Source organism: Lissotriton helveticus, chromosome 3_1, assembly GCF_964261635.1.
Source record: "Lissotriton helveticus chromosome 3_1, aLisHel1.1, whole genome shotgun sequence".
Classification (NCBI taxonomy): domain Eukaryota; kingdom Metazoa; phylum Chordata; class Amphibia; order Caudata; family Salamandridae; genus Lissotriton; species Lissotriton helveticus.
Window position 1 is genome coordinate 1771907861 of NC_136061.1, and position 25353 is coordinate 1771933213.

The 25353-nt window shown below is 44.5% G+C and overlaps 1 protein-coding gene across 7 annotated transcripts in view; it reads right to left on the bottom strand.

The window, feature by feature from the left end:
• Positions 1 to 25353, bottom strand: part of WDTC1 (WD and tetratricopeptide repeats 1) — a 380833-nt gene that overhangs the window by 225236 nt on the left and 130244 nt on the right. The gene's annotated exons all lie outside the window — the stretch shown is intronic.

Below are 25353 nucleotides of genomic sequence, written 5' to 3' on the forward strand. Positions count from 1 at the left end.
CCTCCACGCTCCACCAAGACAGATCCGCTGCAGCTTCTCTGGAGATCCTGATTGACTCCCTGAGATCTCCGTTGTGCTGATACCACTGCCTGCAGAGACACCACAGGAGTGCCCTCATGTGCCAGTGTGCATCAGAAAAGCCATCAGACTGAGCAGACAAAGGACCTTCAGGACTGGAACGACCGCTTCATTGTAAAATAAAGGAATCATTTCCTGTATGTCGAGAATCTTTTGTGGAGGAGGGAATGCCCGACACACAGTGGTATCCAGTACCGCACCTATGAACAGGTAGCGCTGAGAGGCCACCAGGTGAGATTTGGGAACGTTTATCGAGAAACCCAACCTGTACAACAACGGAGATGTAATTTGCAGATGATGGAGCACCTTCTCTGGCGACTCTGCTTTGATCAGCCAGTCGTCCAGATAAGGGAATACTGGTATCTCCGACCTTCTGAGATGGGCTGCCACCACCGCCATCACCTTGGTGAAGACTCGAGGTGCAGTAGTAAGACCAAACGGAAGAACCGCATACTGGTAATGTTGCGATCCTACCGTAAATCAGAGATACTTCCTGTGCGACTTCAGGATTGGAATGTGGAAATACGCATCCTGCAAGCCGATCGACACCATCCAGTCCTCTTGCTGCAGCGCTTAAAGAACCTGCGCAAGGGTGAGCATCTTGAACTACTCTTGCTTCAAAAAAAGGTTCAAGATCCTGAGGTCCAGGATTGGACAAAGCCTGCCATCCTTCTTGGGTATCAAGAAATACCGGGAGTAGCATCCCTGACCCCTTTCTTGCTCCGGAACCACCTCTATTGCACCTTTTCTCAGTAACGCCAGAACTTCCTCCTGCAGGATAAGTAGGTGGTCCTCCGTGCAAAATGCTTGACAAGGAGGGTAATTTGGGGGAAATTCCCGAAAGGGAAGAGCATACCCATTCTCTACAAGATTGAGAACCCAAAGGTCTGATGTGACTGATTCCCAATCTTGCAGAAAATGAGTAAGCCAACCCCCCACAGGACCAACATGATCCAGAATGGCGGATCTAGGGCTGCTTTGCTGCGGCAGGAGGGGGTGGGAAGAAGAGGAGGAGGAGGAGGAGGGGGAGGAGGAGGAGGAGGAAGAAGAAGAGGAAGAGGAGACTTGACGACCTCGAGCACGGCCCCTTTTTCTGCCCCTGTAGGATTTGTACAGGGAATTCTGCTGCTGCTGCTGTGGCCGTTAGTATGAGCGAAAGGAAGACCTTCCGAATCCTCTGAATCTCTTATTCGAAGATCCTCTGGTTTGCAGACCCAGAGACCTAGCGGTCGCCTTACTCTCCTTGAACCTTTCCAAGGCCGCGTCTGCCTTCTTGCCAAACAGACACGAACCATGAAAAGGGAGACCTATCAAAGGCGCCTGCACATCAGGAGAAAACTCGGAAGTCTTCAGCCAAGCAGCCCTCCTGGTGGCAACAGATGATCCCACGACCCTTGCCACAGAGTCAGCCATATACAAACTGCTCTGGATTACCTGGCGAGTGGCAGCCTGCTAGAACCTCACTGAAGTTCTGCCTGTCCTCTTCAGTTATCTTTGGTACCAACTGCTTCGCGGAGTCCATAAGCGCATGAATATAACGCCCCAGAAGGCATGTCGCATTCGTAGATTTTAAGGCCATGCTGGCTGATGAGAAAACCTTTTTTGCCGATTGGTCCAATCTCTTTGACTCCCTATCACTTGGTACTTGAGGGAAGGCTCCGGTAGTCAAAGAAAGCTCCCACTCCGGAGATAACTCCAGGCCACTTGCCTCTTTAAGCTCTTCAAACAAGTCCTCAGACTCCTGCAGTTCTCCCTCCTCAATCTCCTCTACTCGATACCTTTGCTCCTCCAGTAGCCTTTGAGCCTCCCGCCTAGACCTCATCCTGGGGATCGGCGTCGATGGAGCCACAACCGACTCGAGGCCGAGTCGGAATCAGAGCCAATGAAGATGGTATCGGCGTTGATGACCTCAGGCCTAGAAATGCCAGGACGGCGCCGCCGGCAGAAAAGGCATAAACGGTGCCTGTGCATAAGTCTGCGGGACACCCAGATTGTAGGCCATTGGACCCATGGGACCAGATGGTGTTCCAGAGGGGTACATGGCTCTTGAAAAGACCCCGTACATCGCATTTAAATAATGCGTCGGGTCTTGACCCGGGCCTGGAAAGGGTGGGTATGGCCCCAGACACTGCTCCTGTTGTGGCACAATCAGAATCGGGCCAACCAGACCCGAGAGTTGATCCAACGGAGTCGAAGACCCTTCAGGCAATGGAGCCTCCTCCTCCTCCCGAGATTGAGAGTGTGTTGGCACCGGGGAAGGATTCGAAGCCGGAGCCGGGGAATGCTCCGGAGAAGCCACAGGAGAAGGCTCACCTTGCGACTCCGGATTCGATGCAACAGGCAAAGGAGAGACATAGTCCTTCCGATGTCGATGTTTTGGAGATTTCGACTTCGAATCCGACTCTCTTTCAGAGTGACGCCGGGACCCATGCTTCTTCTTCTTCTTCTTAGATCGAGAAGCATGCCCCGAAGACGACCTCGAAGCCGATCTCGACTTCGAGCGTGACCTCGAATGCCTTCTACCGCTCTTCTCCTTCAATTTCGCTACGAGCAGCTTCGCCTCTCTCTCTCTCTCTCTCGCAGCGCCTTTGGGTTCACCTTATTACAGCAAGAGAATCCTTGGACGTCGTGGTCCGATGATAGGCACCAAACGCAGTCCTCGTGCGGAACAGTTATCCACAATAACTTTCCACACGCCCCACAGGGCTTGAACCCAGATTTCCTCGATGACATATCAACAGGAAACAAGATTAAACACGAAACAAGTATCAGTAACAAAGTAACCAAACGAGCTACTGAAGATCCCAAGAAAAAACGTTAGCGTCAACGATGCAGAAAAAAGGGAACTGATGTCATCACGCCGACGGGCTCCTATTATGGATTCAGTGACGTCAGCGGAGCCGCGCGCGATGCAGTGCTTCTATGACATCAGCGTGAGGAGCTACGAAAGAATTTCCGAATGTTGCTGAAGCAGGGGATATTCACAAGGTGAGGAATCCACTGGCAGATGTATCCACCAGAAATACAACTCATGTTCACCCATGATAATAGATCAATTTATTCAGTTTTACACACACAAGGAAATGCCACCAATCATAACAGGCAGAGGTCTAGCAGAAGTAGACTTTGTCTTCACTCAATATATTACATTGCACCAGTGGTGTTTTGACACAAAACAAAAAGTCAAGAGAGTCCAGACACTGACATTTGTGAGCGCATAGCCTAAAGTTTTAATTAACACATTCCTGTGGTGGTTTGTGTTTTTCTCCCAAAATTTTTGTTTACTACAGCGCCATCTTTTCAGCTGAGCAGAATTAACATATTAAAACACCACTATAAACTTAGCATTCCTCATCGTTATTCCAAAATACATGTGACATCTACTACCTCTGTGATATTCATCTTTCACCTTCACATGATAAAATGTTCTGCAGGAAGCAAAATTCTAGTTTCACAAGGATCAATAAACAAATATCTGGGTTCTATTCATAGAGGGTGATTGCGTTAGGCTCGCTCTTCTACCTCATGGTACCTTTCCTACTGCATGGCATCAAATTCCCTAGAGGTTCCTTTTAAGACCTCTGCAATTTACCATTTTAGACACTGTGCTATGTGTCGATTGTTCCAGTTCCTACTCAAGTTCTTCGCAAAGGAAAACAAGCATTTGCAATGCAATAGGTCTCGCATTTGCGAGAGTTTGAGCGCTTGGCATTGTAAATGACAGTGCCTTTTATTTGTGTTTTTAAAACCTACAATAGGTGCGTAAGCACGCACTTGGTAACTATAGTCCTTGCTTACGAGAAGCAAGGCTGGCAGTAAAAGAGGTGCAGTCTTGCTTCCCGTAAGCAACGACTATGAGTGGAAAGTGCATGTTTAAACACCGCTTGCAGCTTTTCAAAACACAAACAAAAGGCCTTGTCATTTACAATGCCAAGTGCTCAAACTCTCACAAATGCAAGACGTATTTCATTGCAAATGCTTGTTATCTTTTGTTTGGGACGAGGGGTTAAGGGAAGATGTATTGTTTTTATTGTTAGAGGGGTGTTATGGTTTGTATGATTACAAAGCGACATGGAATGTAGAGGGTGGTAGATGGTGACAGTGAGGTTCCACTGTCCAGTATTCTGTGCAGGAGTTGCTGTGGCAGAGGAGCTGGACATATCTGTTCCCTTTATGACTGAAGCTTACAAAATAAAGAAGCCTGTTTGTATGTTCCTGCCATGAGCCTCATTACTTCTGTGTAAGGAAGCTGTACACTACACACGTACACTCACTATACAATAATATGAAGTAAACAGTTTAAAAACTGTGCACAGCAAAATACTGAGATGCAGTGGTTATTTTGGAATCATGTTGTTTGATGACATATACTTAATTATGTAGTGCACATTGTTCTGTAATGTGTGCTATTGCAACCATATAAAAATGAATTATGTGCTTCTCCCAAAGATAGGGCTCTAAAAATTCACAGAGTAAAGATACAGTTGTACCACCTTGTTCACTGAGAGAGGAAAAACATAATTTAACAATAAATTATTCCTTCAGTAACAATAGTGGTTTGTGTTATTTTTGAACACCTACTATATTCACAATCTGTTCTGGAAGCAACATTTAGGTGATAGCTCGAGTTTTGTATAATTTGTTGGGCTTCAGGCTGATATGCACTATTGCTTGACCGCAGCCACTAGTTAGTTCTCAGACATCCGAGGAAGCCAACATACAATGACAAACTATGAGCACATGCAAGTGAAGCTCACACATGTTATTTGTATGCGAAGACACTGCAATTTCACCTCCCCTTACTCTCAAACAGCGAGCACACTTCATAGTAAAGTGCTGATATGTATTGATATGTATTACTAACTAGGCACTTCATGTTAACCTAGGTTTACAATCATTTTTCACACATAAATCTATGCTAGCAAAACCTACATCGATTGAAAAATTCAAAGCAAAGGTTTATTTTAAGAGGCACGGAACTGGGTACCTGAACTTAAAATCGGATGCATCTAAACTCTGGCATTCCTGCTCCGTGATATAAGCTGCTTCATGTCAGTGAGACAAAGAAAATGCAGTGAGCTTTTGTGTTAAGACAACACTAGGCAACCTATATTCTTAGAGTCAAACGTGAAAACATTGTTCTGCATGAAGACGTGTGCAAGGCCTGCTTGCATCTTTCAAAGGAACAAGGGTGTCAAAACATGCATATATAATGTGCCTTTCTTCCTTCCCAGACACCACTTCTGATTTCATGCTGATTATTCACTGCAGTTGTAGTTTCTAGATCCCCTATTACGGTAACAGCAATGAGTTATCCGGTTACCCTAAGTAATATACCATATACTGCAGGTATTATTACCATAGAAGTACAAAAATGCGATGCCTGGCTGCATAATCACCTCTTTAGAGCTATATAAATAAAAATATCAGACATTCAGTACTTTACATTTAGCATTAAAACAGGTTTTCTATTTAGTCTGTGAAAATGGTATTGTAATAACACCAAATTCACGAGTATGAATATCCCTTGTTTGTGCATTTATTTCCTGTTTAAATAACAAACTATACGAAGGTCACCATTGTGCTAATTGGCCAAACATAATGTTTACACTGCATCAGGCAACAGCATATGCTCCACACCATAACAAAGGTGGTTGTCGACCGTCAGAGCTAATTGCGAAATTAAGACCCAGGTAGCGTGATTTTTCTCAGCACTGGATCGGGTAGCAGTTAATTATGGGCTCCATACAAGCAAATCATATAGAAATAATATAATACAACTTACACATGCCCAGCTGGAACTGGATTGCTTTTGGGAGGAGATGGGCGTTATACAGTTGCCCAAGCAGAGATGAATGGGAGCATGCTTTGCCCATCGGCTAGGGAAGGGAGAAACCAATGTTGAAAGCCCTGGGACTGTAGACGGTCCTAGCTGCCTCTCACCCCACTTTGCCTTTCAAGCCTTTATCCACGGTGTTTTTCTCGAGGAGCCTACCACTGCCTCTGTAGCTGCCTGGTGCTCTCCCTCCACTGCTGAGATCGGGCAGATGTTACCACACATTTGGACCAGATCCTTCCTGCAAGCAGCCTGTGTCTCTGCTGCTTGCAAGAGCTGCCAACAGTGCTCTGCCAGCTTCCCTCAAAAAGCCCGCACTGAGTGGGGAGTGCCCGTTCTCACACATGCAACAACAACCCCATGCGGAGACAAACACTTCTCCGACGTTCAAAGAAACTGAAACAGACACCCATGCTAAATAAACGAAGCGTTGTTATCAGTAAATAATAGTTCAGACGCGATGCAATGCCAGAATGAACAAGTTTATTCTTATCGTGCAACGCTGCAGGGGCTGCAAAGTAGAACAAGCACGAATCACGTGGTGTCCAGTTGACCAATAGGATGTAGGGTCTCGAGGGCGGAGTGAAACGGCGCTTGGTCGTTTCGGCGGCAGTCAGTGACGTCAGAGGAGTACGAGAGAGTGGAGTTTCGGTGTCTGCGAACCTTGTAGCACGGCCAGCAATGACCCGTGAGTACATAGAATGGGGGTCTTGTGTGCGTGTGTGTATGCAGAGTGTGTGTGCCTGCCTGCCTGTGTGTGTGCCTGCCTGCATGCGAGTGTGTGTGTGTGTGTGTGTGTGTGTGTGTGTGTCTGCCTGCCTGTGTGTGCCTGTGTATGCGTGTGGCTGTGTATGTGCGCATGCGTGAGTGTCCCTGTGTGAGTGGGTTTGCGCACGAGAATATGAGGCACGAGAGGGGCACGGCGCCGTGCGCGCCCACGAGGTGAAATCTGCGCTCGTGCCCCTCTCGTGTCTACATTCCCAAATACGGGCAACAATAGGTCTCCGCGCAGACTCTGTCTGCTCCACCTAAAAAGACTGCAAACCTACAAACAACCAAACCTTCTTCTCTTGAGCCAAATTCAAGATGACCAGGTGGAAACAAAATCCTTGCATAGCTTCAAAAACAGGACTGATCTGTGCAACTGGTTTCCATTAAGCACTATGACCAAGAATCTTGCCCTCTGTTGTGATGAGCCTTCCATATCCTTACTGTTTGTAACGTTCTGCTTAAATTCTGAGCTAAGAGAATTCACCAATAAAACAGTCACTGTAGCAGCACATTACATTTAAGCTCCCTGATGTGCATTCTTTACCCATCAATAGTCCGATGAGCATCATATTTATGCCATGAGCTTATGTCAACAGATTCCCCAGCTCCCGACAGGAGTGTGAGCCATGTGCTGGTGAAGGAAGCAAATCACGAGTGAAGGAGAGTTGGTGTGCTTTTTTGAATGCCTCACCTAGGAGGGGAATTTGTTCTTGCACTACCTTGAGGAACAAAACTTTAGCAGGAAAGTTCTTGACAAGGGCTGGAAGACCTATCCCCTTCTGGTGACAAATTAAGATACTGGTGGAGAAATGGCTCTGGCTGATCTTTCTGAAGAGTTGACTGAAAGTGACTTGGCAGTCACGTTCCCTCCCTGGCACGGTTTAATAAAAAAAACATTTGTAGCTTTCTACCATGTGCATTCTGGGTAAAGAGAGAAGACTTGAGGCACACTTGATTTCTGGAAGGAAAATCCAAGACTACTCTGGCTGCAGCGTCCACATGGCCATAACCTCCGGCCTATCTCAATAGAGTGAGACATCCTTCACGTTAGGTAAAAGGAAACATTCCACTGGTACTTCCAGCCTAAACGTTTAAGGGCATGGAGCAAAGCTGTTAATATGACTCAGTGAGTTAAATATTGTTAATGAGAAATGTAGTGATCTGAAGGTCACAAGTTTGAGTCCCTCCACAGTCACCGGCACCTTTAGTTATTTCAAATGAGTTAATGCAGCGGCAAATTTATAAAAGCAACACCGGTTATTCACGGCAATTGGAAACAACAGCTGTAATCAGAAGCGGTACATACAAAAAACAAATTATGGAGGCAATAATTCGACAAGAATTCCATTTGTTTCATGACTTTGATAACTTTGCCTCCATAAGGTGTACTTGCATTTGAACTTATTCTCTTTTTGACATGAATGCTAGCCCCTTGACTCCACTTGTCACTGCAAACCCAAATCAGAACTATTGGACTGTGAGGATACGCAAACCTATTCACTCAATTGAGATGCATGCCTTTTGTTATGAGAGGAGCTACTTTGGATAGATTGGTTCCACCATTTGCTAGAAGACTTCTTAGAAGGGAACGGAAGACAACTACTTCCATCTTTTTACAGCCCAATTTCTCAGTCAGTAATACGATAACGACTGAGAAGAGATCGTCAGAGTAAGTTACCCTTTTTGTGTGGACACCCTAATTATTTACTGCTTTTTAGATTCCGCTCACTGGGGCACTGCTGTACCGCGCCCAGTACAGGTGCTCTGACCCTTAAATCATCTAGAAACTGGGTAATCCCCGATTGGCACATATTACTTGCTTATAAGGTCATAGTATATGGCATAGAATGTTCAGTGTCCCCTTTGGCACCTATTGTTCCATCCACTAGTGTGACACATAAAAACAAGGCTTCAGGCCCATTACTGCGCCATGACTACTACAGTTTAAACCTGCAACCTGACCAGTCAGAATAACATTTTTGATAGGGGAAAACCTTATTAACTATTATTAAAAATTAAAATGCGACCCTATGTAGGTCTTGTAGCACACATAGTAGGGAGCCGAGGAGTGGAACATGTAGGAATTTAATGTTACCATGTCCCTACAGTGACAAGCCCCCAAAAGCTACTCTCACTGTAGAGATTCCTATGAGAAAACGGGAGAACAGATTAAAATGTTCATTTTACTGTTGTGCGTTTGGGACCAGCTAGAAAAATAGTTCAACCTCTATTTTAATGTCTATTTAAAGCGCAATTCACTTGAAGTTGGATTTTTAATAAATACTTAGAAAAAGTTACTTTTAGAAAGTTACCTTTACTTTGCCTGAAGCTTCAGGAGGCAAATTTGCATAAGCAGTCCAACCAGTGCTTGACCACAATGAGGTGTGAAAACTACTCCGAGCAGAGACAATGGCCCAAATGTGAGTCTTTTTCTTACCATTGCAGGAAGATCGGTTAGGGTGGACCCAGGAACTTTATTTACATGTAAACGGCCTGCTCTTTCACAAGTCAGATGACACCCTGGGAAGGCAAATCTTCGCTCCATCAGCCAGGCTGGCTCGAAACCCAGTGAGAGGGAATTTAATCCGCAGATACAGTTTTGAGTGACCACATAGGGGGGCCTACTACTTGCACAGCTCTAGGTGGGCACAAAGGCATTGCACAAGGGAGAACGGGTTTCCACATCTTGGATTATAGACGTAAGCACTGTAACAATCTTTTGCAGTAGGGCAAACAGGAATTGCTATACAAGTGGGTAGAGTTGCCAGTGGGGACTTTCACTATATTGGTTAGGGAGGAGTCCGTCACCCCCACCCATTACTAGTGCCAAACATAAACTTGTTACCTCTAAGGCACTCTCAGGACATTTCCTGGATGTGTAGAAAAACAAACAGAGGATGGATTGCATTTGCTGTTTGAGACTTGTGAGGAGACCTGAAAGGCTGGTACTACCCCCAATTGTACTAACAAGTGGACTGCAAGAGGACTTCTCCTGAAGTGCTCATCTGGCAAATTGCACCTGGACTGGACCCTGCTGGTGGCCTCTGCGGAGTGAATCCTGGCATCTAAGAGATGCCCCTGAGGTCCAGGGACCCTTGGATTTATCTAACTGGACTTCTCTGAAAAGCTGTGGGACTTAGAAAAACTCGGACTTACAGCCGCCGGAAGACCAGCACCAACCACTCAAGCCAATCCACCACAGGAGCAACTTCGTTGGGCTGTAGAAACAGGTTTCTACCGCTTGGAGCTTCTCTGTAGCAGCAGATCCATTTAAACAGCCACTCAGTGAGAAGGTATCTGGCCTAGATAAACTCATAATTGGATAGAGCCTGCAGCTACAGCTGGAGGATTCTGAGCTCAGAAAAATAGACTTTTTCCAAAAGTTGAAATTTTGACTGGGCCAAGTTGAGAAAAGCGTCTGGCCAAAGAGATGACTTTATTGGGCACAAATATTTCCTGCTTTGAACTTCTCACCAAAACCAACGCCTACAGTATTGAGAGGACTTCCTTAGACACAGCCTGCAACATTGTCCTGATGGAGGATTTCAACTTCCATTTCAGAGACATGGGGTCAGATATACAAATAATTTTTCCAGTCACAAACTGCCAGTTTCACAGAATCAGACCATTTGCGACCAAAAAAATGCTTTTTAAAATGTGTGCAAAATGCAAATCGGTAACTTGTTACAGGATCGAATTTTGCATTTGTCATTCGGTATTTGGAAGGGGCATTTAGGGGGTCCCTTCCCAATACTGAATAGGTATGGTATTTATTACTGCTTTGCGACCTAATTTCAGTCGCAAAACTGGAATATTTATCACCAGTTTAAAACTGGAAGTAACCCATTTGGCAAAGGGGAGGGGAAGGGATCCAATCCCCTTTGAGAATGTAAATAAAAACATGTTTTAAGAGCAGGCAGGGATCCCACAGTTTTTAAGGAAAACAGGCTACATTTAATACATTTAAAAAAAAAAGGTTGCTTTATTAAAAAGCAGTCACATACATGAAGGTCTGCAGACCTCTGCAGGCCACCATCCTGTGATGGCTCTGTTTCCTACACAACATACCTCATTAATATTCATGAGGGGGTGGATTTGCAACCCACAAGGAATCCCTAACTGAAACTCAGTGAGTTTCATACATTAGGTATGCCCATTTCCTCATTGTATTTGGAAAGAATCTAACGGAGGTTTTGGATCATTATATATAGAAAAGGAGCGACCATACAGAAGGGTTAATAATGTAGCCATGTTAATGGGTAGCTCACATTAGTGCCCTTTACAAGGAAAGTCTGCCGTCGACCCTAGGTCTGCATCTAGCAAACAATGGACATCTCGAAAGCACCATTCGCCAGCACATCCAATAATATCCTGGCTCTATCCAGCCTGGCTAAAAATGCTGTTCAAAGTAAAGCTCTTTTATACGCTTGCTTTGAAAACTTTAAAGTAGCATTTGCTTGAATATATGGAAACCCTTTATGGCAAAACAACATTAATGGGCTAGATCTCCACGGTTTGTGTGCCACTGGGTTGAGGTCAAGCTAGGTACAATTAAGGATGCCTCCTCAAAGATTTACAAGCATGGAGGACTGAAGCGAGGGTGTGTACTGACCTCTTTGCTTTGTAACTTGTATAGAACTGGCTAAAGTGCAAACTTGACACCATGACCTCTCACGCTCTGAAAATCGGGAACCAGCATGTAACAGCATCCTTACAGTACGCCGACAATATGGTCTTCTTAAATTACACTGAAGTGGGCCTCCAGAAACTAATAGTCTCACAATCTCTTTGCCAAATCATATGACTGGTATCTGCGAGATCAGCGAGAAAAAAAACGAATTTTGGGCAATAAACTCCATAAACCTGGCTCCAGGCACTTAGTCAGAAATCCAGCTGACAGAACAACCAGCTATAAAAATATAGGCATTTGGTTTGATTAACGAGGCAGCTGTCCTCATCACCTTTCCTCTCTGAAACCAAATGCAAATTCAGTACGATTTGCCCTCCGCTCTTTTGCAGGGGCAATCAAAAATCCTTCACGTATGCTACTTTTTGCAGTTTCAAAGGCTAAGCGAATACCCCTCATTGGCCTATTGTGCAAAGCCTTCCCAGGACAAGTCATACAATGTAATATGTACAGATCTCTATTTAAGCTTTCACTTTGCTTTTCTCAGACACATAAGAAAGGAGCATGGCCTACCCAATCCATCATATGTGTTGGAATCTGCTTTAGCAAAGATCTGTTTCAAACTAATCCCCCCCCAAAAATTGTTTGAAATATTACATAGGCAAAGAGATCAATATAAATAATATTAAGTGAAGCACGTGGAGTCAATATTTAAACTCCGCCTTGGGGTCTCTGGAAGTTCAGGAGCTTGAAAAAATACCATTATCATTTACAGCCATTAAATCAATGATAAACAAAGCCACAAAAAAATTATTTCAAGATAAAACAGGTTTCAGGAAAATAGACCTGCTTGGATGGTTATTAACTCATACAATCAGGCACACCCACAAAAATCTCACAGATACACATTTAATTTACTAGAAACAAAACTTAACGCAGGTGAGGTCTGCGATCCTTCCAAGTATAGACATTTTTACAAAATGGTTCTAACCCCAAGTATAAACAAGCATTAGAAATGCAATCGGGCTCGGATTTATTTGAGTTTGAGCTAATGGCATTGTAAATGCCAATGTATTGTTGCTATGTGTTATGGAGTGTGTTCATGTGGTGTGTACTGCCAGTGATCTCCTTGTGAGTGTGAGAATATTGCACCGTTACTGCCTGTGATGTCCTTCTTGTGAGTGTGAGAAGCTTGCACCTCTGCTGCCTGTGGTCTCCTTGTGAGTGTAAGAAGCTTGCACTGCTGCTGCCTGTGATGTCGTTCTTGTGAGTGGGAGAAGATTGCACCTCAGCTGCCTGTGGTCTCCTTGTGAGTGTGAGTGCACAACTGCTGCCTGTGATGTCCTACTCACTACTCACTACTCTGCACTCACTACTCTGCACTCACTACTCTGCACTCACTACTCTGCACTCACTACTCACTACTCTACTCACTACTCTGCACTCACTACTAACTACTAACTACTCACTACTCTACTCACTACTCTGCACTCACTACTCACTACTCTACTCACTACTCTGCACTCACTACTCACTACTAACTACTCACTACTAACTACTCACTACTCTGCACTCACTACTCACTACTAACTACTCACTACTCTACTCACTACTCTGCACTACTCTACTCACTACTCTACTCACTACTCTACTCACTACTCTACTCACTACTCTACACTCACTACTCACTACTCTGCACTCACTAATATGCACTCACTACTCTACTCACTACTCTGCACTACTCACTACTCTAATCACGACTCTGCACTCACTACTCACTACTCTGCACTCACTACTCTACTCACGACTCTGCACTCACTACTCACTACTCTGCACTCACTACTAACTACTCACTACTCTACTCACTACTCTGCGCTACTCTACTCACTACTCACTACTCTACTCACTACTCACTACTCTAATCACTACTCTACTCACTACTAACTACTCACTACTCTGCACTACTCTACTCACTACTCACTACTCTACTCACTACTCTGCACTCACTACTCACTACTAACTACTCACTACTCTACTCACTACTCTGCACTCACTACTCACTACTAACTACTCACTACTAACTACTCACTACTCACTACTCTGCACTCACTACTCTACTCACTACTCTACTCACTACTCTACTCACTACTCTACTCACTACTCTACTCACTACTCTACTCACTACTCTACTCTACTCACTACTCTACTCACTACTCTACACTCACTACTCACTACTCTGCACTCACTAATATGCACTCACTACTCTACTCACTACTCTGCACTACTCACTACTCTAATCACGACTCTGCACTCACTACTCACTACTCTACTCACTACTCTGCACTCACTACTAACTACTCACTACTCTACTCACTACTCTGCACTCACTACTAACTACTCACTACTCTACTCACTACTCTGCACTCACTACTAACTACTCACTACTCTACTCACTACTCTGCGCTACTCTACTCACTACTCACTACTCTACTCACTACTCACTACTCACTACTCACTACTCACTACTCACTACTCACTACTCACTACTCACTACTCACTACTCACTACTCACTACTCACTACTCACTACTCACTACTCACTACTCTACTCACTACTCACTACTCACTACTCTAATCACTACTCAAATCACTACTCTACTCACTACTAACTACTCACTACTCTGCACTACTCTACTCACTACTCACTACTCACTACTCACTACTCTACTCACTACTCTACTCACTACTCTACTCACTACTCTACTCACTACTCTACTCACTACTCACTACTCACTACTCACTACTCACTACTCACTACTCTACTCACTACTCACTACTCTACTCACTACTCACTACTCCAATCACTACTCACTACTCCAATCACTACTCACTACTCACTACTCTAATCACTACTCTACTCACTACTAACTACTCACTACTCTGCACTACTCTACTCACTACTCACTACTCACTACTCACTACTCTACTCACTACTCTACTCACTACTCTACTCACTACTCCAATCACTACTCTACTCACTACTCACTACTCTAATCACTACTCTACTCACTACTAACTACTCACTACTCTGCACTACTCTACTCACTACTCACTACTCACTACTCTACTCACTACTCTACTCACTACTCTACTCACTACTCACTACTCTACTCACTACTCACTACTCTAATCACTACTCACTACTCCAATCACTACTCACTACTCCAATCACTACTCACTACTCCAATCACTACTCACTACTCTGCACTCACTACTCACTACTCTGCACTCACTACTCACTAATCTGCACTCACTACTCACTAATCTGCACTCACTACTCTACTCACTACTCTACTCACTACTCACTACTCTACTCACTACTCTACTCACTACTCACTACTCTACTCACTACTCTACTCACTACTCTACTCACTACTCTACTCACTACTCTACTCAACTCACTACTCTACTCACTACTCTACTCACTACTCTACTCACTACTCTACTCACTACTCTACTCACTACTCTACTCACTACTCTACTCACTACTCACTACTCACTACTCTAATCACTACTCACTACTCTAATCACTACTCACTACTCTACTCACTACTCACTACTCTACTCACTACTCACTACTCTACTCACTACTCTGCACTACTCTACTCACTACTCAGCACACTCACTCTGCACTCACTACTCTGCACACTCACTCTGCACTCACTACTCTGCACTCACTACTCTGCACACTCACTCTGCACTCACTACTCACTAATCTGCACTCACTACTCACTACTCAGCACTCACTACTCACTAATCTGCACTCACTACTCACTACTCTGCACTCACTACTCACTACTCTGCACTCACTACTCACTACTCTGCACTCACTACTCACTACTCTGCACTCACTACTCACTAATCTGCACTCACTACTCTACTCACTACTCTACTCACTACTCACTACTCTACTCACTACTCTACTCACTACTCTACTCACTACTCTACTCACTACTCTACTCACTACTCACTACTCTGCACTACTCTACTCACTACTCTACTCACTACTCTGCACTACTCTACTCACTACTCACTACTCTGCACTCACTACTCACTACTCTGCACACTCACTCTGCACTCACTACTCTGCACACTCACTCTGCACTCACTACTCACCACTCAGCACTCACTACTCACTAATCTGCACTCACTACTCACTACTCTACTCACTACACTACTCACTACACTACTCACTACTCTACTCACTACACTACTCACTACTCTACTCACTACTCACTACTCTACTCACTACTCTACTCACTACTCTACTCACTACTCACTACTCTGCACTCACTAACTACTCTGCACTCACTACTCACTACTCTGCACTCACTACTCTGCACTCACTACTCTGCACTCACTACTCACTACTCACTACTCACTACTCTACTCACTACTCTGCACTCACTACTCTGCACTCACTACTCTGCACTCACTACTCTGCACTCACTACTCTGCACTCACTACTCACTACTCTACTCCCTACTCTACTACTCTACTCACTACTCTACTCACTACTCTACTCACTACTCTACTCACTACTCTACTCACTACTCTACTCACTACTCTACTCACTACTCTAATCACTACTCACTACTCTAATCACTACTCACTACTCTAATCACTACTCACTACTCTAATCACTACTCACTACTCTAATCACTACTCTAATCACTACTCTACTCACTACTCTACTCACTACTCACTACTCTGCACTCACTAACTACTCTGCACTCACTACTCACTACTCTGCACTCACTACTCTACTCACTACTCACTACTCTACTCACTACTCTGCACTCACTACTCTGCACTCACTACTCTGCACTCACTACTCTGCACTCACTACTCTGCACTCACTACTCTGCACTCACTACTCTGCACTCACTACTCTACTCCCTACTCTACTACTCTACTCACTACTCTACTCACTACTCTACTCACTACTCTACTCACTACTCTACTCACTACTCTACTCACTACTCTACTCACTACTCTACTCACTACTCACTACTCTACTCACTACTCACTACTCTAATCACTACTCACTACTCTAATCACTACTCACTACTCTAATCACTACTCACTACTCTAATCACTACTCACTACTCTAATCACTACTCTAATCACTACTCTACTCACTACTCTACTCACTACTCACTACTCTGCACTCACTAACTACTCTGCACTCACTACTCACTACTCTGCACTCACTACTCTGCACTCACTACTCTGCACTCACTACTCACTACTCACTACTCACTACTCTGCACTCACTACTCACTACTCACTACTCTGCACTTACTACTCACTAATCTGCACTTACTACTCACTCACTACTCACTAATCTGCACTCACTACTCACTACTCTGCACTCACTACTCTGCACTCACTACTCACTACTCTGCACTCACTACTCACTAATCTGCACTCACTACTCTACTCACTACTCTACTCACTACTCACTACTCACTACTCACTACTCTACTCACTACTCTACTCACTACTCACTACTCTACTCACTACTCTACTCACTACTCACTACTCTACTCACTACTCTACTCACTACTCTACTCACTACTCACTAATCTGCACTCACTACTCACTAATCTGCACTCACTACTCACTAATCTGCACTCTGCACTCACTACTCTGCACTCACTACTCTGCACTCACTACTCTGCACACTCACTCTGCACTCACTACTCACTAATCTGCACTCACTACTCACTACTCAGCACTCACTACTCACTAATCTGCACTCACTACTCACTAATCTGCACTCACTACTCACTACTCTGCACTCACTACTCACTACTCTGCACTCACTACTCACTAATCTGCACTCACTACTCTACTCACTACTCTACTCACTACTCACTACTCTACTCACTACTCACTACTCACTACTCTACTCACTACTCTACTCACTACTCACTACTCACTACTCTAATCACTACTCACTACTCTACTCACTACTCTGCACTACTCTACTCACTACTCACTACTCTACTCACTACTCTGCACTACTCTACTCACTACTCACTACTCTGCACTCACTACTCACTACTCTGCACACTCACTCTGCACTCACTACTCTGCACTCACTACTCTGCACTCACTACTCTGCACTCACTACTCTACTCACTACTCACTAATCTGCACTCTCTACTCACTACTCTACTCACTAATCTGCACTCTCTACTCACTACTCTACTCACTACTCTGCACTCACTACTCTGCACTCACTACTCTGCACTCACTACTCTGCACTCACTACTCTGCACTCACTACTCTGCACTCACTACTCTGCACTCTCTACTCACTACTCTACTCACTACTCTACTCCCTACTCTACTCCCTACTCTACTACTCTACTCACTACTCTACTCACTACTCTACTCACTACTCTACTCACTACTCTACTCACTACTCTACTCACTACTCTACTCACTACTCACTACTCTACTCACTACTCACTACTACTCGACTCACTACTCACTACTCTGCACTCACTACTCTACTCACTACTCACTACTCTACTCACTACTCTACTCACTACTCACTACTCTACTCACTACTCACTACTCTACTCACTACTCTACTCACTACTCACTAATCTGCACTCACTACTCACTAATCTGCACTCACTACTCACTAATCTGCACTCTGCACTCACTACTCTGCACTCACTACTCTGCACTCACTACTCTGCACTCACTACTCTGCACTCACTACTCTGCACTCACTACTCTGCACTCACTACTCTGCACTCACTACTCTGCACTCACTACTCTGCACACTCACTCTGCACTCACTACTCACTAATCTGCACTCACTACTCTGCACACTCACTCTGCACTCACTACTCACTAATCTGCACTCACTACTCACTACTCAGCACTCACTACTCACTAATCTGCACTCTCTACTCACTACTCTACTCACTACTCTACTCACTACTCTACTCACTACTCTGCACTCACTACTCTGCACTCACTACTCTGCACTCACTACTCTGCACTCACTACTCTGCACTCACTACTCTACTCACTACTCACACCTCACTACTCTACTCACTACTCACACCTCACTACTCTACTCACTACTCTACTCACTACTCGCCACACTACTCACTACTCACTACTCACTACTCTACTCTACTCACTACTCTACTCACTACTCACTACTCTACTCACTACTCTCTACTCACTACTCTACTCACTACTCACTACTCACTCACTACTCACTCACTACTCTACTCACTACTCACCTCACTACTCACTACTCACTACTCACTACTCACTACTCTACTCACTACTCTACTCACTACTCACTACTCTCTACTCACTACTCGACTCACTACTCGACTCACTACTCACTACTCACTACTCACTACTCACCTCTACTCACTACTCTACTCACTACTCTACTCTCTACTCTACTCTCTACTCACTACTCACTCACTACTCACTACTCACTACTCACTACTCACTACTCACTAATCTGCACTCACTACTCTGCACTCACTACTCTGCACTCACTACTCACTACTCTGCACTCACTACTCTGCACTCACTACTCTGCACTCACTACTCACTAGTCTGCACTCACTACTCACTAGTCTGCACTCACTACTCTGCACTCACTACTCACTACTCTGCACACTCACTACTCACTACTCTGCACACTCACTCTGCACTCACTACTCACTACTCTGCACACTCACTCTGCACTCACTACTCTGCACACTCACTCTGCACTCACTACTCTCTACACTCTACTCACTACTCACTCACTACTCTGCACACACTACTCACTAATCTGCACTCACTACTCACTAATCCGCACTCACTACTCACTACTCTGCACTCACTACTCACTACTCTGCACTCACTACTCTACTCTACTCACTACTCTCTACTCACTACTCGACTCACTACTCGACTCACTACTCACTACTCACTCACTACTCACTACTCACCTCTACTCACTACTCTGCACTCACTACTCACTACTCTGCACACTCACTCTGCACTCACTACTCTGCACACTCACTCTGCACTCACTACTCACTAATCTGCACTCACTACTCACTAATCTGCACTCACTACTCTGCACTCACTACTCACTACTCTGCACTCACTACTCACTACTCTGCACTCACTACTCACTAATCTGCACTCACTACTCACTAATCTGCACTCTGCACTCACTACTCTGCACTCACTACTCTGCTCACTACTCTGCACTCACTACTCTGCACTCACTACTCTGCACTCACTACTCTGCACTCACTACTCTGCACTCACTACTCTGCACTCACTACTCTGCACTCACTACTCTGCACTCACTACTCACTACTCACTACTCTGCACTTACTACTCACTAATCTGCACTTACTACTCACTCACTACTCACTAATCTGCACTCACTACTCACTACTCTGCACTCACTACTCTGCACTCACTACTCACTACTCTGCACTCACTACTCACTAATCTGCACTCACTACTCTACTCACTACTCACTACTCTAATCACTACTCACTACTCTGCACTCACTACTCACTACTCTGCACTCACTACTCTGCACTCACTACTCTGCACTCACTACTCACTACTCACTACTCTGCACTTACTACTCACTCACTACTCACTAATCTGCACTTACTACTCACTCACTACTCACTAATCTGCACTCACTACTCACTACTCTGCACTCACTACTCTGCACTCACTACTCACTACTCTGCACTCACTACTCACTAATCTGCACTCACTACTCTACTCACTACTCTAATCACTACTCACTACTCTGCACTCACTACTCACTAATCTGCACTCACTACTCTACTCACTACTCTACTCACTACTCACTACTCACTACTCACTACTCACTACTCACTACTCTACTCACTACTCTACTCACTACTCTACTCACTACTCTGCACACTCACTACTCTGCACACTCACTACTCTGCACTCACTACTCTGCACTCACTACTCTGCACTCACTACTCTGCACTCACTACTCTGCACTCACTACTCTGCACTCACTACTCTGCACTCACTACTCTGCACTCACTACTCTGCACTCACTACTCTGCACTCACTACTCTGCACTCACTACTCTACTCACTACTCTGCGCTACTCTACTCACTACTCACTACTCTACTCACTACTCACTACTCTAATCACTACTCTACTCACTACTAACTACTCACTACTCTGCACTACTCTACTCACTACTCACTACTCACTACTCTACTCACTACTCTGCACTCACTACTCACTACTCTACTCACTACTCTGCACTCACTACTCACTACTAACTACTCACTACTCTACTCACTACTCTGCACTCACTACTCACTACTAACTACTCACTACTCACTACTAACTACTCACTACTAACTACTCACTACTCACTACTCACTACTCACTACTCTGCACTCACTACTCTACTCACTACTCTGCACTACTCTACTCACTACTCTACTCACTACTCTACTCACTACTCTACTCACTACTCTACTCACTACTCTACTCACTACTCTACACTCACTACTCACTACTCTGCACTCACTAATATGCACTCACTACTCTACTCACTACTCTGCACTCACTACTCTGCACTCACTACTCTACTCACTACTCTGCGCTACTCTACTCACTACTCACTACTCTACTCACTACTCACTACTCTAATCACTACTCTACTCACTACTAACTACTCACTACTCTGCACTACTCTACTCACTACTCACTACTCACTACTCTACTCACTACTCTGCACTCACTACTCACTACTAACTACTCACTACTCTACTCACTACTCTGCACTCACTACTCACTACTAACTACTCACTACTCACTACTAACTACTCACTACTAACTACTCACTACTAACTACTCACTACTCACTACTCTGCACTCACTACTCTACTCACTACTCTGCACTCACTACTCACTACTCTACTCACTACTCTGCACTCACTACTAACTACTCACTACTCTACTCACTACTCTGCACTCACTACTAACTACTCACTACTCTGCACTCACTACTCTGCACTCACTACTAACTACTCACTACTCTACTCACTACTCTGCGCTACTCTACTCACTACTCACTACTCTACTCACTACTCACTACTCACTACTCACTACTCTAATCACTACTCTACTCACTACTCACTACTCACTACTCTAATCACTACTCTACTCACTACTCACTACTCACTACTCTAATCACTACTCTACTCACTACTCACTACTCTAATCACTACTCTACTCACTACTAACTACTCACTACTCTGCACTACTCTACTCACTACTCACTACTCACTACTCTACTCACTACTCTACTCACTACTCTACTCACTACTCTACTCACTACTCACTACTCACTACTCACTACTCACTACTCTACTCACTACTCACTACTCTACTCACTACTCTACTCACTACTCACTACTCACTACTCTGCACTCACTACTCACTAATCTGCACTCACTACTCACTAATCTGCACTCACTACTCTACTCACTACTCTACTCACTACTCACTACTCTACTCACTACTCTACTCACTACTCACTACTCTACTCACTACTCACTACTCTACTCACTACTCACTACTCACTACTCACTACTCTACTCACTACTCACTACTCTACTCACTACTCACTACTCTACTCACTACTCACTACTCTACTCACTACTCTACTCACTACTCTACTCACTACTCTACTCACTACTCTACTCACTACTCTACTCACTACTCACTACTCTAATCACTACTCACTACTCTAATCACTACTCACTACTCTAATCACTACTCACTACTCTACTCACTACTCTGCACTACTCTACTCACTACTCAGCACACTCACTCTGCACTCACTACTCTGCACACTCACTCTGCACTCACTACTCTGCACTCACTACTCTGCACACTCACTCTGCACTCACTACTCACTAATCTGCACTCACTACTCACTACTCAGCACTCACTACTCACTAATCTGCACTCACTACTCACTACTCTGCACTCACTACTCACTACTCTGCACTCACTACTCACTACTCTGCACTCACTACTCACTAATCTGCACTCACTACTCACTAATCTGCACTCACTACTCACTAATCTGCACTCACTACTCTACTCACTACTCTACTCACTACTCACTACTCTACTCACTACTCTACTCACTACTCTACTCACTACTCTACTCACTACTCTACTCACTACTCTACTCACTACTCTACTCACTACTCTGCACTACTCTACTCACTACTCACTACTCTGCACTCACTACTCACTACTCTGCACTCACTACTCACTACTCTGCACACTCACTCTGCACTCACTACTCTGCACACTCACTCTGCACTCACTACTCACTAATCTGCACTCACTACTCACTACTCTACTCACTACACTACTCACTACACTACTCACTACTCTACTCACTACACTACTCACTACTCTACTCACTACTCTACTCACTACTCACTACTCTACTCACTACTCTACTCACTACTCACTACTCTGCACTCACTACTCTGCACTCACTACTCACTACTCACTACTCACTACTCTGCACTCACTACTCTGCACTCACTACTCTGCACTCACTACTCTGCACTCACTACTCTGCACTCACTACTCTGCACTCACTACTCTGCACTCACTACTCTGCACTCACTACTCTGCACTCACTACTCACTACTCTACTCCCTACTCTACTACTCTACTCACTACTCTACTCACTACTCTACTCACTACTCTACTCACTACTCTACTCACTACTCTACTCACTACTCTACTCACTACTCACTACTCTACTCACTACTCACTACTCTAATCACTACTCACTACTCTAATCACTACTCACTACTCTAATCACTACTCACTACTCTAATCACTACTCACTACTCTAATCACTACTCACTACTCTAATCACTACTCTACTCACTACTCTGCACTACTCTACTCACTACTCACTACTCTGCACTCACTACTCACTACTCTGCACACTCACTCTGCACTCACTACTCTGCACTCACTACTCTGCACACTCACTCTGCACTCACTACTCACTAATCTGCACTCACTACTCACTACTCAGCACTCACTACTCACTAATCTGCACTCACTACTCACTAATCTGCACTCACTACTCACTACTCTGCACTCACTACTCACTACTCTGCACTCACTACTCACTAATCTGCACTCACTACTCTACTCACTACTCTACTCACTACTCACTACTCTACTCACTACTCACTACTCACTACTCTACTCACTACTCACTACTCACTACTCACTACTCACTACTCTACTCACTACTCTACTCACTACTCTACTCACTACTCACTACTCACTACTCACTACTCACTACTCTACTCACTACTCTACTCACTACTCTACTCACTACTCTACTCACTACTCACTACTCACTACTCTAATCACTACTCACTACTCTACTCACTACTCTGCACTACTCTACTCACTACTCTGCACTCACTACTCACTACTCTGCACACTCACTCTGCACTCACTACTCTGCACACTCACTCTGCACTCACTACTCACTACTCAGCACTCACTACTTACTAATCTGCACTCACTACTCACTAATCTGCACTCACTACTCACTAATCTGCACTCACTACTCACTACTCTACTCACTACTCTACTCTACTCACTACTCTACTCACTACTCTACTCTCTACTCACTACTCTACTCACTACTCTACTCACTACTCTACTCACTACTCACTACTCTACTCACTACTCACTACTCTACTCACTACTCACTACTCTACTCACTACTCTACTCACTACTCTACTCACTACTCTACTCACTACTCTACTCACTACTCTACTCACTACTCTACTCACTACTCTACTCACTACTCTACTCACTACTCTACTCACTACTCTACTCGCTACTCTACTCGCTACTCTACTCACTACTCACTACTCTGCACTCACTAACTACTCTGCACTCACTACTCACTACTCTGCACTCACTACTCTGCACTCACTACTCTGCACTCACTACTCTACTCACTACTCACTAATCTGCACTCTCTACTCACTACTCTACTCACTAATCTGCACTCTCTACTCACTACTCTGCACTCACTACTCTGCACTCACTACTCTGCACTCACTACTCTGCACTCACTACTCTGCACTCACTACTCTGCACTCACTACTCTGCACTCACTACTCTACTCACTACTCTACTCACTACTCTACTCACTACTCTACTCACTACTCTACTCACTACTCTACTCACTACTCACTACTCTACTCACTACTCTACTCACTACTCTGCACTCACTACTCTACTCACTACTCTACTCACTACTCTACTCACTACTCTACTCACTACTCACTACTCTACTCACTACTCACTACTCTACTCACTACTCACTACTCTACTCACTACTCACTACTCTACTCACTACTCACTACTCACTACTACTCGACTCACTACTCACTACTCTGCACTCACTACTCTGCACTCACTACTCTACTCACTACTCACTACTCTACTCACTACTCTACTCACTACTCTACTCACTACTCTACTCACTACTCACTACTCACTACTCTACTCACTACTCTACTCACTACTCACTAATCTGCACTCACTACTCACTAATCTGCACTCACTACTCACTAATCTGCACTCTGCACTCACTACTCTGCACTCACTACTCTGCACTCACTACTCTGCACTCACTACTCTGCACTCACTACTCTGCACTCACTACTCTGCACTCACTACTCTGCACACTCACTCTGCACTCACTACTCACTCACTACTCACTCACTACTCACTCACTACTCACTCACTACTCTACTCACTACTCACTACTCACTACTCTACTCACTACTCACTACTCTACTCACTACTCACTACTCACTCACTACTCACTCACTACACTACTCTA